We start from the raw sequence: 19,584 nt of genomic DNA on the forward strand, positions 1-19,584 counted from the left end.
ACAAGAGTTTTCATTTGGAATGAAAATTATTACCAAGGATTTGTCCTTGTCTCATTTCTTATTTTATTAAATTCATGACATTATTGAACATTGTGTCCTATACCCCTGACATCCTACTGAGTGAAAAATGATAGAGCTCAGCTAATGATTTGATTATGGTATAGTATTGTATCTGATATGTCAAGATTAATGTTAACACTGCTACAGAATTTATGGATTTGTAGAGAGTATTTAATTTTTGGAGAGAAATCTTTTATCAAAATTATTAATCATTTATTATTGTCAACACAACTGGGTGACAGGTTTCATTACACTACAGTAAAAGATGTTGAATGTAAAATCTCTTTCTAGCTTGACTGTCATGCAACACTCAAAGCATTTGAGGAGAAACAAGTTTTATCTGTTTTTTCACAAAGATTTACACCATCATCAATTTTGTATAAAGAGAACCCTTGTGCCTGTGGAGAGAAGATGCCTGCAGGTAAAATGTGCATCAGGGTAAATGTGTCTCCATGAGATCACTGGGGCCAGGATCCAGATTACTAGTCTCCTTTTATTAATTTTGATAATTAATAGAATGTAATTTTTAGAACAATTTAAATTTGACAGAAAATTGAACAGAGAATTCCCTTAACTCCTTCTTACCCCAGCTTATCAGTTCAGTGCAGTTCAGTTGCTCAGTCATGTCTGATTCTTTGTGACCCCATGAATTGCAGCACTCCAGGCCTCCCTGTCCATCACCAACTCCCGGAGTTTACTCAAACTCATGTCCATCGAGTCGGTGATGCCACCCAGCCATCTCATCCTCTGTCGTCCCCTTCTCCTCCTGCCCCCGATCCCTCCCAGCATCAGGGTCTTTTCCAATGAATCAACTCTTCGCATGGGGTGGCCAAAATATTGGAGTTTCAGTTTCATAGATTCTGCCTATTTTTTTCTTTCATTAAAAGGTTTCCTTGGAGTTTAGCTGATTTACAATGTTATGTTAGTTTCGGGTGTACAGCAAATGAATCAGTTATATATATCCTAATATCCACTCTTTTTTAGATTCTTTTCCCATGTAGATCAAAGTATTGAGTAGAGTTCCCTCTGCAATACAGTAGGTCCTTGTTATTTATTTTGTATACAGTAGTATGTATATGTCAGTCCCAGTCTCCCAGTTTAACCCTCCCCCTTCTTTTCTGGCCTAGTAACTATGTCATATATTATTTGTCTTTCTCTGACTTACTTTATCAATCTGACATATCTATATCCATTCGTGTTGGTGCAACTGACATTATTTCATTCTTTTTTATGGCTAATATTCATACCACATCTTCTTTATCTACTCTTCTGTCAATGGACATTAGGTAGCATCCAGGTCTTGGTTGTTGTAAATAGTATTGTAATGAACATTGGGTGCATATATCTTTCTGAATTACAGTTTTTTTTTTTTTCACCAAATATATGCTGAGAAGTGGGATTTCTGGATCATATTATACTTCTATATTAGTTTTTTTAAGACACCTTCATACTGATCTCCATAATGGTTTTACCAATTTACATTCCCACCAAAAGGGTGGAAGGGTTCCTATTTCCCAGTACCCTCCTCAGAATTTATTGTTTGTAGATTTTTTGATGATGGCCTTTCTGACTAGTGTCAGATAGAGAGATACCTCAGTGTAGTTTTGATTTGCTTTTCTCTAATAATTAGTGATATTGGGCATCTGTATATCTTCTTTGAATAAATGTCTGCTTAGGTCATCAACCCATTTTTTGATTGGGCTGTTTGTTTTTTGATATTGAGCTGAATGGTCTCTTTGTATATTTTGGAGATTAATCCTTTGTTGGTTGCTCTATTTGCACATATTTTCTCTCATTCTAAGGGATGTCTCTGTTTTGTTTATGGTTTTATTTGCTATGAAAATGTTTTTAAATTTAATTAGGTCCCATTTGTATCTTTACAACATTACCAAATTTATTGATGAGCTCTAATAGTTTTCTAATAGTATCTTTAAGATGTTCTATATATGGTATCATGTCATTTGAAAACAGTGGTAGTTTTTCTTTTCCAATTTTGACTTCTTTTGTTCTTTTTCTTCTCTGATTGCCATGCAGAGCTTCCAAAACTATCTTGGAAGGGCTAAGACTTCCAAAACTATGTTGACTAAAAGGGGTGAGAATGGACAATCTTGTCTCATTCTTCATCATAGAAGAAGCATTTTCACACTTTCACAATTGGGAATAGTGTTAGCTGTGGGTCTGTCATATATGGACTTTATTATGGCTAATGTAGTCTCCCTCTGTGCCCAGTTTCTGGAGAGTTTTTATCGTAAATGAATGTTGAATTATGTTAAAATCTTCTATTGAGATGATCTTACAGATTTTATCCTTCAGTTTTTTAGTATGGTATATCACACTAATTGATTTGCATGTACTGAAGAATCCTTGGATCCAAAAATTCTTAGAGATGAGTGTACCAGACCACCTTACCTGCCACCTGAGAAATGGTATAGAGGTCAACAAGCAACAGTTAGAACTGGACATGGAACAACAGACTGGTTCCAAACTGGGAAAGGAGTACGTCAGGCTGTATATTGTCACCCTGCTTATTTAACTTATATGCAGAGCACATCATGAAAAAAGCTGGGCTGGAAGAAGCACAAGCTGGAATCAAGATTGCTGGGAGAAATATCAATAACCTCAGATATGCAAATGACACCACACTTATGGCAGAAAGTGAAGAAGAAGTAAAGAGCCTCTTGATGAAAGTGAAAGAGGAGAGTGAAAAAGTTGGCTTAAAACTCAACATTCAGAAAACTAAGATCATGGCATCCGGTCCCATCACTTCATGGCAAATAGATGGGGAAGCAGTGAAAACAGTGACAGACTATATTTTTGGGAACTCCAGAATCACTGCAGATGATGACTGCAACCATGAAATTAAAAGACACTTTCTCCTTAGAAGAAGTTATGACCAACCTAGACAGCATATTAAAAAGCAGAGACATTACTTTGCCAACAAAGGTCCATCTAATCAAAGCTACCGTTTTTCCAGTAGTCATGTATGGATGTGAGAGTTGGACTATAAAGAAACCTGAGTGCCTAAGAATTGATGCTTTTGAACTGTGGTGTTTGAGAAGACTCTTAGAGTCCCTTGGACTGCAAGGAGAACCAACCAGTCCATCCTAAAGGAAATCAGTCCCGAATATTCATTGGAAGGACTGATGCTGAAGCTGAAACTCCAATACTTTGGCCACCTGATGTGAAGAATTGACTCTTTGGAAAAGACTCTGATGCTGGGAATGAATGAAGGCAGGAGGAGAAGGGGATGATAGAGGATGAGATAGTTGGATAGCATCACTGACTCAATTAACACGAGTTTGTGTAAACTCTGGGAACTGGTAATGGACAGGGAGGGCTGGCGTGCTGCAGTCAATGGGATTGCAAAGCGTCAGACATGACTGAGTGACTTAACTGAACTGAATTGGATCCCTGGGATAAATCCTACTCAATCATGATGTATGATTCTTTTAATGTATTGTCAGGTTTGGTTTGCTAGTATTTTGCTGATAATTTTTGCACCTAAATTCATCAGTGATATTGGACTGTAATTTTCATCTTTTGTGGTATCTTTGTCTGATTTTGGTATCAGAGTGATGCTAGCACTGTATAATGAGCTTGGGAATGTTTCTTTCTCTGCAAATTTTTGGAAGAATTTCAGAAGCATAGGTGTTAATTTTTCTCTAAATGTTTGATAGAATTTGCCTGTGAGGTCATCTGGTCCTGGGTTTTTTGTTTGTTGGAAGTTTTTAAATCAAGTTTCAATTTCAGTACTTGTTGGTTTGTCCATATCTTGTATTTCTTCCTGATTCAGTCTTGGAAGTTTGTACCTTTCTAAGAATTTGTGCTTTTCTTCTAGTCTCTCCATTTTGTAGGTTGTAGAGTTGTTTGTAGTAGACTCATATGATCCTTTGTATTTCTGTGGTATCAATTGTAGCTTCTTTTTTCATTTCTAATTTTATTGATCTGAGCTTTCTTTGTATTTTAGCAGGACAAGAAACAAATCTTTTAAGTGTTAAAAAATTTTTTTTGATAGAATTGGTTTTGTACATATTAATTTATAGAGTATATTCCATGTCTATTGGTTTGAAAATAAGTTCTTTTGTTTCATGTTAAACTCACCAACAAGGATGTGTCTATACAACATCCAACATGCCAGTTAAAGATATTAACTTTCAAAGGGTACTAAAAACCTTCAATATTTTAAGTACAGCCCTATTCTTAGAGTAAATTCTAAATTGAAATGTAGTTTTTCACCCTGATTACTTTAGTAGTTGGTAACAATTGTTATATAATTGTAATCACATGCCACTTAGCAAACTCACTCTTTTAATGCATAGAGTAAAACAAATAAGTAGACAGCAGAAATAAAAGGAATGTTTCTTGGCAATCTAAATTAAAACCCTCTTTTATTACCTTAAAGAAATAATTAGCTATTACAAGTGAAAGAAACAAACATTTCTCAGGATAATTCATCTTGAAATGAAATTATTATATAAATATGAGTTAAATCATACATGCTAAAATCATATGAATTAAATGCTCTTGTGTATAATTTAAAAAATAATGTCAATATACTGAAAACTAAACCCTAGTGACCTTAAAGAGTTAATGTGTTTTTTAAAAGAAAAAATAAAAAAGCTTAATTTAACCCCAGGGAATAATTTATGCACTGGGAAAATTGGGTTGAAAAAATGATAATTTGTGTATGAAAGCCAGTTTTTAATGAGTACTAGCATGAAAATCTATAGAATACACACAAGATACCAATTCAAGTTTTAGTTAAATTCTTTTGAAAAGAGATCATCTTGATTAGATTTAAGAAAATGACCCAACAGGGAAATTATGTGTATATATTCTGAAACAATAATTTATGTTAAATGACTCTCTGTATGACATGAGAAGAAGTTAAGCTAGAGGATATGAGATTTACATTGAGCGTTCACTTGTTCTGATTTTTTTTTCCAGTTGATGACTTCCTAATGTGGCAAGTCTTAAATCTATTCTTGAGAAGAAATGTTTCCTGTGCTTAATTGTAAAGTGAATTCTCCTTTCCCTATCAATACCAAATGAAATGGATGATGATGGAAAAAGATATAAACAGTTTTCTTGCTATAAATAAGCAGTTTATATAAAAAATATACTATTAGCAAAAGCTTGCTTTAACTTAATAAAAATTGAGGATCAGTGCCTAATCTAAATACTAGATAAACACTGGATTTAGCAGAAAATAGGAAAACACCATTTACTAAAATGACAATTTCATAGAGTTGTCCATGTCCATTGTGAATGATTAATCTAAACTGACACATCTATTGCTATACTTTCCCTCAAAGATTAACCATAGCATCTGAGCACTATTTCACATCATTCCCTGAGGGCCATGATCTATCTTGAGTTGTACTCACTTACAATCTGCTCTTCCCCTCTTATTTATGATTTAATTCTGGCATATTAATTTCATCATAGTTATATATTTTTTCTTCATTAGCTCTTGGCTCTCTCTCTCAGGGTCTTAGTTTAACTTTCCTACTAGCTCTTATGTTCCCAACTCCACGTTCAACTACTCAAAGACTCGTGGTGCTTTTCCTTCTGAGTATTTACAGAACTTGCCTTCTGTTCTTCTCATTACCACCAGTTTCTTAGTTCACAATTTCATTTTCTCTTACTTCAAATATTACAACACTCTGCTCTAGTTTTCTTGCCAAATTCCTTCTCAACATTTAATCTATACACTATGCTTTTCTAGAATAATTTCTCTGAAAGAAACCATTTATTAGTTTCCTGCTTAAAACCATTTGATACTTTCCTAACCCTTTTTAATATCATGCAGACTCCATTGCATTTTTTGTGGCCTGGCTCTGGCCTTATCTCTTTATGACTGTCTCCAGAAGGAACACAATACTCCTGCCATACTGAGCTACTTTCTCTTCTTTGAATATGTTGTTTTGTTTCATAACTGTGTGCCTTTGCAATTGTTGTCTTCTCTGCTTAAAATAGACTTCTTTGTTTATCTGTGAGAAATTTAAATACATTTTTGAAAAGTAGAAAAATAAAATTACTAAATAATGTATGTCATTTCACTTGGAAAACAAATTTTTAACTAAAATCATTGCTTTCAAAAATTGTACAGTCAGAAATAAAGCCAGAAGTAGACATGGTTGCCTAGTGTTTGCAACAGAAGGCAGATAGTTGATTTGGGCTAAAAATTAATATTAAGGGATTAAACAATTAAGTGTACATATTACTTGGAAAATTGTTATTACATTATTAAAGTAAAACCAACAGGCCCATTACAGAATGCTTCAATATTTCTAACACTGCTTATTCAGAGTTATGTAAGATGATGAAGTCTTAATTTGTTTCAGTAAAAAATTCATGAATCTACCATGATGTCAACATATCAAAACTGTAGGAGTGATTTATTACCATACCAAGGTTAAAAGAATATCCTCACTAATAACAGTAATAAAGTTAGTCATTAATTAATGTGAAATACTTTAAAAAAAACTCCAAAGATTTTAACTGTACAGTCACAGTTATATAAAAGCTATACTTTAGCAGGAAATTATTCAGAAGCTTTTGCCATTTATAAAATCATTTTGTAGTTTTGTAGTTCAGATATACATGCATTAGAAATATTTTACTTCAGGAAGCTCTGGAAACAATGTTTTGATATTTTATTTCATTCCAGTAATTCTTCCCGTGGATTATTTTTATACTTATTAAATTCAGAGTCAAAGAATCAAGTCTAATAACATTTTTGTGTTTTCTATTCTGTTAATAGAGACAATTATAGGTCATTACCTAGTGAAATTCTGGTTTCTAATATTCAAGAGAACATTTAGTGTCTAAGAGACTGAGAATGATAGAGAATCTAGATATTCTTTCAGCTCACTAAGTCTGCACATTAAATAATCATGAAGGCATTTAAAGCCACCAATGGGTTTTTTCATAAAATGCCTCTTTCAAGTGTCTGTTCTTCCTTCCTTCCATTTTACGGAATTAGCACATGCCCTTCTTTTGTTCTGGCCTTCGTATTTCATTGGCCCCAAGTGTAACTCAGATATCACACCTATTTTAGCTAAAACATGAGACTATTCTGTAATGTGAGTAAACTCAGATTATTAAGTAGCTCCTATTACAAAAATTCCTGCTTTGCTATTTTTCTCAAGGATAGCAAGAGTTGTTAGCATTCCAAAAGAAAAAGAAACTATAAGGGGAAAAGGAACTAGTCCATTGTGTTTTTTAACTCTAGTGTGGTGAAAAGGAAACAGTTTTTATTTGTTGAATGGATCATTTTTATAAATCATTTGAATGATCTCAATGTGTATTGAATAAATATATAGTGTATATATTCATTTTTGATGTATAATTTTAGGAACTTAGAATTTAAAAGTTGAAATAATTGCAAATATGGGGCAAAACAGGTGATTTCTTTCCCACCCTATGCTTCACCTTACATCAATTCTAGAATAAAAGAGACTCTGTTGATTTTACTTGGATTATTTATGGGAACACAATCTGTTTCTGACTTCTTTGGGTGGAGAAGTGTTTGAGGAATATTTTTTAACCAGTTTTTAAAGTTGCCATATCATCCATCTCTCTTTTTCCATCTAATATAAACACGTGTATTTATACCACATCAGATAGGGGCTAAAGTTCAGTATCTCAAAGTGAGATAGGACTGTCCTTAAAAATAAGAATAGTGTTCACTGTAGGATATACTATGTATATATTTACTTATTTGCTTGCTTTGCTTTTGTTAGATGAAATGTGATCATCAAGGGCCTATGCCATGAGCAAGCAGTCTGTCCTAGATATTTTCTCATGAGCACCTTGGGTAGTTGCCTTAGGTGGAGAGGAAAGAGGTGCAATGGCTTCCAGAGAGTTTGAAAGGGTTCAAACAACTTCCAGGGGTACGTCCTAGGATGTAATTTATATGCATAGAAAATCCACCTCATTTTTCTTAAGGACCAAAATGTACAACCTATTCCCTAACATATTTTAAAGCATTATTTATTATCATAGATGTTAGAAAAGGAAACACTTATTTATACTATCATTTTCTCAGATGTATATTTTTTCAAGATACCCTGACAACTTTGCCTAGTAGACCTCTAAATGATGCCAAAGTGATATTTTTAATCATCAACTTGAAAAAAAATTAAATTGCTCATGCTAAGCTGCATCAGTTGTGCCTGACTCTTTGTGACCCTATGGACCATAGCCTGCCAGGCTCCTCTGTCCATGGGATTCTACAGGCAAGAATACTGGAGCGTGTTGCCATTTCCTTCTTCAGGGGATCTTCCCGACCCAGGCATTGAACCCACATCTCTTGTGTCTCCAGGATTGGCAGGCAGGTTCTTTACCACTAGCACCATCAGGGAAGCACCATCATTTAGTAGAGCTCTAAATGATCCCAAGGTGTTTTTTTTTAATCATCAACTTGAAAAAATTTTAAATTAGCATTGTAAGTTTTTACCCTGATATCTGTAATTAATTCCTCAACTTTACTGAAACCAGTTTATCTAAATTAGTCTTCTGTGCTGATAGTCTTCAACATTTGTAGGGCAGAATAACTCAAATTCCTTTGTTTTCTCTTCCATTCAAATTTCTTGAAATTATTAGTTTTGAGTATCTTTCATCTTTGAATTGTATATATATTTTACCATGTTTAAAGTTCAGAGTATCTACGTTTAATAGTAGAAATCTCATTATTATTTTGTTAAGAAGTATTATTGAATCATGTATAGATCAGTCAGTTATTCAATTATAACCTGTACTGCAAGTACTGAGCAATACATCATTCTAATGAAGTAGTTTAATCTTAAATATAATTTTATTTCCTTATTTTCTTTAAATTGATTACAAGTTTAAATGTATTTCTTGTTTATGCACTCATATTAAATACATTTACTATTCCTGCATTTAACTGATATCTTTTGAAGGTTAGCTATATCACTATTCTAGGCATTTCCACAGGGTAGTTGGAGGTGAGAGAGTATGTAAATGTTACCAAGGAAAGTTAACTTGAAATCAAGTTGCCTGTTATTTTGTGGTGCAGAAATTGGAAAACCAAGATATATGGTTCTTTTGTCCATTTGCACATTTTTCTATTGGTAATGATATATTGGGTTTGGGTTAAATAATTGGGCTGCTTAACATTAAAAAGAAATATCTTAAACCCATGCAATTAAATGTTCTCAGGTTTTTCACTAGAATTTGACAAACCTTAGATGTGATAAGTTTATCTTCTTACATGGGGAAATAATTTTTTAAAAGGCTGATTCAGAACAACTGTAGATTAAACACTTTTCCTACTAGGAATTCCAACTTCATAAAAAGTTAAATCACAATGTAAGTTAGTTATTGTAAATTGTGTCAGTTACTATATTCCAGATAGCATGTCCTCTATTGAAACCACTTCTGAAAAGAATAGCTCAGTTTTATGGCTACCTAACCTATTCTGCAATATCAAGTCCATCTCACAGAAGCTAAAACTCAAGTGGAAAAAAAATGACACAAAGAATGAATCAGAAATTGAATTGTGTGAAAGCTACTCAAGTGTATGTGTGTATCTCTCTGTGTGTGCATTATAGATAGAAAATTCCTCTTTTGTACTCCCACATAGTCTAAATTAGCTCTTAACTGGGAAAGAAATAGGAGACAAAAGACACAGTCTAAAACAGCAAACATTCACATAAATATCAAAGTTAAGACCTTGGGGACTTTCACATTTTTACAAAAGTATGCCCGCTATTTGCTATTACCTTCAGTTTAATTCAAGTTTCTTTTTTTTTTTTCTTTTTTTTTTTTCCATTTATTTTTATTAGTTGGAGGCTAATTACTTAACATCATTACAGTAGTTTTTGTCATACATTGAAATGAATTAGCCATGGATTTACATGTATTCCCCATCCCGGTCCCCCCTCCCACCTCCCTCTCCACCCGATCAAAGGCTTTTTGAATTTCTATAGGGGTGAGTGTGTGTGTGTGTGTGTGTAAATGTGTGACATATATCTCATCAGACAACCCACTAAATTCTCCTTAGAGCTTAATTTACATGTTCTGTATTATTTCAATCAACATAAAAATAAGAGTGGAACTAAACTGATCTTAAGATAATTCTTGAGTTAAAGTTCGACTATTGACATAACAATACATCCGGTAAATATGCATCAAAGACAAAGTCTAAGTGCTTGAAGTTAATGTTATACATATGTTTGCTAGACTTCAGTGTTGGGTAGATGTACTGAAAGTTTTTATAATGGAATACACATACAAACACATAAACATATACACACGCACACATGCTCTTGCACATTTAGAATAATCTCCCAAAATTCGGATGAATTTCTTAATGAAAATGTCTCAACTCAAATATACTGAACTCAAGTATTAACATGTTTCTCTTTTCTATGACTAAATATCTATGCAGAGTATAAAAAACAATATTGCACTTATTTTCTGTGAGATTTAGCACCCTGGAAAAATATTGGAGAAGACCTATATTCTCTCCTGCTTTTAAAATTTGTGAGACCAATTTTATGCCACATAAGATTCAATTTCATAGTCTCAGATGCCCCTGAAGTGTTTTAGAGATACATTCCCTGAACAAGACATATTGTCTGTCCTCACCAGGTGACAGTTTCATGCTCAAATATTAAATATTCTCAGACAAAATAGTAACAACAGTATTTTTCAGGCAACTGTAAAATACTTGATTTTCTCACAAAGAATCAATTGTGACATTTAGTAGTCTTTACAGTCAAGCCATGCTATTGTACAGTTAGTTATAGTCTTTTATGTTAAAACGAAATCTCATTTTTTCCTGAGTCCTCTGTAGAAACAAAGTTTCTGACAATGTTAAACTCTAAATGTGTTTTTTGAATGAATAAATGAACAAATAGCCAATTAAGTGCTTTGCTTATGAACCTCTGTTGGCCAATATTTAACTATAAACATAACTCAAATGGAAGTTTCTCATTTTCCATATTTCCATTGCTCTGATCTCTGTTGTAATATACTAATTATAAAAGAAAGTGAAAGTGAAGTCATTTAGTTGTGTCCGACTCTCTGCGATCCCATGGACTGTAGCCTACCAGGCTCCTCCATCCATGTGCATGGGATTTTCCAGGCAAGAGTACTGGAGTGGGTTGCCATTTCCTTCTCCAGAAATATAACAGAGCAGTATACTAAACCTGAAAATTTCACATGTAAAATAAAGATCCTCAATTTTTTTTGCTGCTCCCCAACTCATAAACTCCTATTTGCCCTTTCCTGGTCTCCCTCTAGACTTACTCTTTCTAGCCCAAGCCTTTCAGGCTCCTGACCTAAGGCAACTTACTGTACCAGGGATTCTGTTTCCCATTCTGTGATTGCACTTATCCCTTTGATCTAAGTATCAAATGTCTCTGAGCTTAAAGCAGCAGATCTGACATGGTTTCACACTTTGCTGCCTGTCCTTCTTCACTTTTTATACCTCAACTAGATCCAGATTTCTCCCTTATTATCCCATTTAAGCTATTTGTATAGTTTCACTACTGACCACTCTATGGTACATTTTCCAGTTTTTATCTTACTTGATTTCTTGGGTTCATTGACTGGATGACGAAAGACATTATTTTCCTTGTTGAAAACTTGTTCTCAGAAAAAATATTTGGTCTAGGTGCTTCTAATTTGCTAGGTGTGGCCTTTCAAGTTTGTGTAGACTCATCATTTCATGCACTCCTTAAATACTATTCCTTTCCCTCCCTTGCCTGCAGTGAATATTCTCATGAATAGGACCATGAGTCTTCATTTCTTGTCATTTGGCAAACTCTCTCTGTGAAGGCTTCCATACTGATGACAGCTTCCACTGCCCCTGAAAGAAAGGCTGACTTCCTTAAAAAATCTAAATTTCAAGGCCAGAGTTCCTTCCTGGGACATATGGGGCAAGGTGGAGTCTTAGAGTCCCAGAAATACCTTTCGGCCAACTGCTTTAGCTTCTCAGAGGTAGATACTACGGTTCTCCTAAATCTAACTGGCCTGCCTGAACACTTCATGTTTTTGACATTTTTTTCATACTCAATTATATGTGATTCAAAACAAAAATTAAAAATCCTGATTTTAAATTAAGTCTATCAATATTAGGATTTTTAATTCCATTTTATAAATAGCAGTAAAACTTAAGGTTTTAATTGAATGAATATAAGCTTAGATTATAATATAATGTTACATTTATATATTTTTTATTTCCAAAGAGAATCCTCACATCTAGTCAAATTCTCATAACCACCATATAGCTTTGTTATTATTATTTATTGTAGGAAACTTAGGCTTCTAGAAGCTTGAAGGCTTGCCAATGTCCACACTAGACAGTGACAGAACAAGACTTAAAATATTTAGGGAAAATTAAATATCCCTGCATAAATATCACACAGTCTATAATTGTTACTAATCACAAATTAATCAAATTCTGTATCATAACAATCACAAATTAATCAAATTCTGTACGATACCAATCACAAATTAATCAAATCCTGTACCATAACTAAGAATACATTTCCTCAAAGATGTTACAAAGAAGGAAACACTGTTTCTTTCTTTTTTTTTTTAAACTAACTGGTCCATTTTTTTGATAAGAGTAAAAATTTAGTCCTAAGGCATAAGAAAAAGTGAAAGATTAAAGATATAAATCAAAGACCGTGTATCACCTATAACTTAAGCTTTTTATTCTAGATAATCAATAGTATGTATGCTTTTTTTTGCATGAGATTCAAAATAAATACAAGCTGGACAATATGTATCTAAAATTGGAAATAGATATACCTTTAATTTTTTTTTTTCTTAAAGGATTAAAAAGCTCCTTCCCTAAGATTCAGAGAAGTTTCCTGACTCTAGTGGCATTTGCCCAATTTGTTCATACGGCGATGGCCTTTTGACATTTAGTGCCTTCGATGATCTTGCTATCCATTCCACAGGTTGAAAGCCCAAACATGTGGTTTGCCAGTGTCCTGCTACCAACCAACCAGGAAACATAATCTCTGAATGAGTCAGGAGCCAAGACCCCAGCAGTTCTTCGGTTATGCTGGTATGAAAGTCCCTGCCAGCAGTGAGGGGGCAGTAGCATTCCTCTCTGGCGCCTGCTGAAACAAATCTCAAGAATGGTAATGGCCTTGTTTTAGGGTTCTAAAACTATCAGTCTGGGATCAGCAGCCTGCTCGGAGAGGGTGGAGATGTCAAATTCCAGCTGTCACAACTCGCTTCTGTGAGAAGCTCATGCTCAGTCAGTCTGAGACTGGGAAGACAAACTTGGTTACGACTAGGCACCACAACTCTTTTTATAGACAGACTAAACCCAAACCACAAATCTCCCTCTTGAAAACCCCAGCCCTTCCTTCCTAGTTTGGAATACAGGGTCAACACAGGGTTATCTGTAGGTTGGGTGTGAGCACCCAAACAAAATATTTAGCCAACTGCATGACTAGTTTGTGGTTTCAGGTTTTCATTTCAAAATCTTTGCAGCCCATTAATCACTAACATGAGAGTCTTCGTCAAGAAAGAGTTCACGCCCAGTTCACTCATTGGGCTACAGAATCAATGTTTGTGTTTTCAAAGTACAAAGAGAAAAGCAATAATTGACCAAATTGTATCAAAGCATGCCTAGAATCTGGGACCTCCAAACAAAGATTTTCCTCTGGACAAGATTTTCATTTATCTACACATGACTCTACAGTAGTTACCTGGGTGATATTTGTTTTCGTAGGGAGGAAAAGGTAAGGTTTCGGCTCCACGTGTGCTTTTCAAGAACCAGAACCATGACTAATGAATCGCTTATTAACAGGAATGATAGCTGAGCTTCAAAAATGTAGCAATGTTTAGCTGGTTAGCTGCAGTGAACCTTACAATTTATTTAAAGTGTTTATGGGACCTGACTGGTCTCTGATTACTCTCTTTAAACAGAATTTCCTACATTATTATCAAGAGCAGTTAAGCAACAGTTAAAAATAATGGAATTCTTAATAAGTGCAGTGGACTGTGATGATCTTTTACTTATGTTAATGCTTTTAATCCTCAGAATACTATTATGAAGTGGCTATTTTCATAAGGCCTGTTTTATTAACGAGAAATTTTAGGCCTAGAAAAGCTAAATAACTTGAGCAAAGTATCACAGGTAGGGAAAAAAAATGACAGGATTCAACCTTGATGTTGTGATTTAAAATAATAGAAAGCAATATACAGAAGGCTATGTTTTTTATTATGGAACTTAGTCTTTTGACTTCCCTCTCAAAATTTGAGAGGGAGCTGCTTATACATTGGGTATGTCTATGAAATAATAGTATGTTTGGATTTTCAGTAACATTGCTCTTCCCATTATTATAATTTAACATTGTTGTCTGAGTGGTCATTTTATAAGTCACCACAGTGTTGATACCTTTGGTCAGTATTTCAGATGGTGCATGAGGTTAGAGATTCATCTCTGCCACAGACAAAGTCTTGGTCCTTGATGAATCACTCAACTGTTTTGATCTTGTTTCGTCTCTTTTGTGGTCATAAGGCTTGCCTTATTTTGCCCATCTGATGGAACTGCTTTATACATCAGATACAAGAAATTTGTTAAAGAATTGTGTTCATAAAAATATCATATGGATGTAAGCTGTTGTTAATTATTGATAAAATAAATACCCACTCATCTTAAAGCCATAAGAGTGACTTTGACAAAAACCAATAGCCATTTACTTGTAAATCCAGAAATTCTGTCAGATGTTCTAAAACTTAATTTCGATAAAGTATAATATCCATTTTTATCTTCAGTGCTTTCAGTGTTATATCTAAAAACTATCAAATTCAAAGTCATCTAGATATTATCCTATGATTTCTTCTAAAAGTTTTGTAGTTTTGTAATTTACATTTTAGCCTACAGTGCAGTTAGAGTTAATTTTTATGACAGATTTAAACTTCTATATCTAGATTCCCTTTTTTGCATAGGGATATTCAATCATTAGTATAATTTGTTGAAGAGACATTAATACCTTTGCTTCTTTTCCAAAGATAAGTTAACTGTATTTCGTAGATCCATTTCTGGGCCTTCAATCCTGTCTTATTGATCAATGTCTAGTTTCCAATCAATCAATCAGTCAGCACTACATCTTACTTACTGCAGTTTCATGGTAAGTCTTAAAAACCCTCCAAATTTGTTCTTCTCCAGAATCCTGTTAGCTATTCTAGGTTTTTTAATTGTTTATATAAATTTTAGAATAAGGTTGTAAGTATCTGCAAAATGGCTAGCTGAGATTTTGTTTTGGAGTATATTGAATCTATAGAACAAGATACAAAGAATTAATATTTTAACACTATCAAGTCTTTCAATCAATGAACATAAAATAGCTTCATTTATGCATAGCTCTTTCATCAGTTTTATAGTTTTTGCATATGGATTCAGTACATACTTTGGTAGATACCTAAGTACTTTGTTTGTAAATACTTATTTTACTTGTGTCTGGGCTTCCCCAGTAGCTCAGCTGGTAAAGAATCCAACTGAAATTTAGGAGACCTGGGTTTGATCTCTGGGTTGGGAGGATCCCCTGGAGAAGGGAACAGCTACCTACTCCTATATTCTGGCCTGGAGAATTCCACGGACTGTATAGTTGCAAAAAGACACAACTGAATCACTTTCACTTTCACTATTTTACTTGTTGATACTATTGTAAATGTCATCTTTTCCCCTAATTTTCAAATTCTAATTCTTCATTCCTGATACAGAGTAAAGCAAGTGACCTTTATATATTCACCTGTATCTTGCAGTCTTGCTATTCATTCATTATTAATTCAAAAATTTTTTCTTTTTTATCAATTCTTTAGCATTTTCTACATATCAATATATGTCATCGTATATAATTCTTTGCATACATTATTGGAGCCATCCCTGGTGGCTCAGTGGTAAAGAAACTGCCTGCCAATGCAGAAGACATGCGTTCGATCCCTGGATAGGGAAGATCCCCTGGAGGAGGGCATGGCAGCCCACTCCAGTATTCTTGCCTGGGAAATTCTATATACAGAGGACCCCGAAGGGCTCTAGTCCATGGCATCACAAAAGAGCCATACACGACTTCGTGACTAAGCAACAACAAATGTATTATTGGATTTAAAAACATATTTTATTGAGGAATTTTGTTTCTATGTTCATGCAAGATATTAGTTTGTAATTTTCCTTTCTTAAGATGTTTCTATTCTAGTATTTAAATGTATCCAAGAAGTAATTCTAGTGTAAATCAGGATGCTAAATCCAGTCAGCAAAACGAATCTATGCATGCAGTCAAAAGGACATTTTAGGTAGTTTTTTATTCTCACTTGCTGATCCATATTAATGTAATAATGTTGCCTCTATTTGGCATCCTCATCTCACTAGAACATAGCCCAGAACTTAAAGGCAAGTATAAAAGGTTTTGATGGTTTACAGTATATATTTATTCATGAAAATACAGAGGAGATTACCATCAAGGCTTATTTACTTCTTTTTTTAATTATTTTTAGTTCAAGGATAATTACTTTATAATATTGTGTTGGCTTCTGCCTTATGTCAGTATGAATCAGCCATAGGTATACATATATCCTCTCCGTCTTAAACCTCCTTCCCACCTTTCACCCCATCCTGCCCCTCTAGGTTGTCACAGAGTATCAGATTTGAGCTCCGTGCATCGTAAAGCAAATTTCCACTGGCTATCTAATTTTCATATGGAAAAGTATATGCTTCAATGATACAGCTTATTTACTTCTATTTGGTATACAGTATTAACAATCTTGGTGACATGACCTTTAAGTCCATAGACGAGAAAACACAAAATAATTTGATTGAGGCTGGGAATACCAAAAGAAATCTTATTTACAAAAGTGAAAAGTTATAACTGCCAGTTTCAGAGCACTCACCACATGAACAGCTGTCCCAAGAACACTGGTATAGGGATAAGATTAAAGACCTCTCCCATCTCATCAGACAATAGAACTACTACTGTGTTATAACTATACACATTAATTGCTTTCACATTAGTGTCATTAAGTTCTCAAGAAAAGCTGGAACTGCTTCTCAATGCTTTTCATTCTGCATACCCATCCATTTAAAAGAGATATATAGATGATGAAGTTGAAAAAAGCTGCCATAAACATGATAAAAAAAAATGATAAATTGTTATTTAATACTATTTCCTTTATCTTCAAAATACCAAAGCAGAGCACCATCTTCTCTATATTTCTGAATATAGCATTTCTTCTGAGCCTTTTCTAAGGAAGCAAACTCAAATCAAGAATATAGGAATGAGTGGTGACAGGTCAAGTAAATGTTAGCATTCACCTTCCATTCGCACAGGACCAAGTCATCTGAGTCAAGAATTTGAGGCCATGTTTGACACTTGATGCCTTCACTTCTTTCCCTCTAATTTTCTGCTCAATCAACAGTGGTCTGGGTGTTACCTTCTACTATGTAAGTACACTTAGTATTGATTAAAAAACATAGTTTCTCATCATTCTATCACTTGAACTTTTGAGGTATTCAACATTATTGACCACTTTCTTTTTTTAATGCATTTTTCCCTTGGTTTCTTGGACATTAGACTGTCCTGGTTTTTGCCTATACCTCTGGCCAAATCCTCTTGGTCACCTCCACAGTCTCTTCTTCTTCCCCTAATTCATAGGTATATACATCCCTCTTCCCTAGAATTTTATCCTCCCCAGATTAATTTTATCATGTCCCTCAACTCATTCTTCTAACAATATTCCCTACTGTGTTCATTTTCTATTGCTGTTGTAATGATTTACTGCAAACTTTGTGGCTTAATACAACATGTGCTTATTGTCATAATTCTGGAGACCAGAAGTCTGAAGTTGGTCTCACTGAAGTAAAATCAAGGTGTTAGCTGAGCTATAGTCCTTCTCCCTGCTCAATGCTCTGGGGGAGAAACCCATTTCCTGTCCTTTTCCAACTTCTAGAAACTGCTTGAGTTACTTGGCTCTTACTCCTTTATTCCAATGTGTAGCATCTTGAAATATCTCTTTGATTTTTATGTCCTTTTCCTGCCTCACTTTTTTTCATGTTAAAGTACTGTTTGATTACATTGGGCATATCAGGATAATCCAGAATAATCTCTTTATTTTTAAAGTCAGTTTATTAACAACCTCAATTCCACAAACAACCTTCATCCCCTCTTAGCATATTGTATAGCCTATCATAGGCTTCAGGACCTAGACATAGGAATCAGGACCAAGACATATTTGAAGAAGGCCATTTTTCTGCTTACCACACTTACTGTGAGCCAAAAGCCTGGAGGTTTTCCTAGACTCCTGTTCTTTCTCAAATCTGAAACACAGCATGTTGCCAAGGCTTCTCAGTGCTACACTCGGATTTTTCATAAATCATCCTCTCCTCCACACAGTCTCTGATTCTTTCTCAAACACAGAAGCCCATGCTTTTAGCACCGCTTAGTCAGGTAACAGAGGTGCCTTCTGGTTGCTTTCCCTGTGGTCAGCCTTACACCATCTTTGCTCCCATCATCCCAACAGCCCTGTATATGTAAACCTCTGCCTTCTACTCTTCAGGTAGATAGATATAAATATTGATAGAGATATGTATTTTAAGGTTCAGAGTTAACTATTTTATTTTCATTTTAATGAAAGCTTCTTTCAGTGGGTCTCTACAGCTCAGACTCAGACAGTCATATCTAAGATACACTCAAGGCATTCATGCTCGGTTCCTGCAAATCTATTTGTGCTCACCCCCTACACAAATTCTATTTAGTTCCTGATTAGGTGATGCTACTTATGCTTCATTTTCTCATGTACTTTCTGTATCTTCTGTATCAAGTGCTTTCCTTTCTCTGTCATTTCGTTTCTAGCTAGCCACACTCATCATTCAAGACATAGCATGAACAAATCTTTCTTCAGAAAGACTCGCCTGCCCTGCCTGGGTGGAATTAGTCCTTAACTATGCTCAGAGAATACTGCATTTCTAGCAGATACCCCCATCTACTGTGTTATGATCTGGTTTACTTATCTGTCTCCATTATGATCTTCTTGAAAAGAGGAACTTTGACCTTCGTTTGGTACCATCAGAGCTACAGAGTGATTGGTAGAAAGCAGATACACAGAAACTGCTTAATAAATGAATGAATCCTGGGGATAGTAATCTATCCTAGGAGCTAAAGGAATATTTCATCTTGAGCCTGCTGAGAACAGTACCAAAGTTACTCTATTCTTCTAGGTTTTCTCCAGGTAGAAGGAGAAATTCTAATTCTTGACATCCTAAGAACTGGACCAGCATGTAGTTGCTTTCTATAAGAGGAGGTCAGCAAAACATTTCTACTAGTTCTTGTTTAGAGCCCTAGACCATGAAGTAGGCTTATGAAAAGTAGCTGGGATGCATGTACCAGATAAATGTTACACAAGTTGAAATGGCATTTCCCTCTCATCTCAATTCTTAATTGGCTGCTCATGGTCACTGGGGTGTTTATTCAGCCTCAAGGCTGGATTCATCCTGCTGCCATCTGTCTTCGTTATAAGTACACTACAGAT

This window comes from Odocoileus virginianus, chromosome 19 (genome assembly GCF_023699985.2).
Source record: "Odocoileus virginianus isolate 20LAN1187 ecotype Illinois chromosome 19, Ovbor_1.2, whole genome shotgun sequence".
Lineage (NCBI taxonomy): Eukaryota > Metazoa > Chordata > Mammalia > Artiodactyla > Cervidae > Odocoileus > Odocoileus virginianus.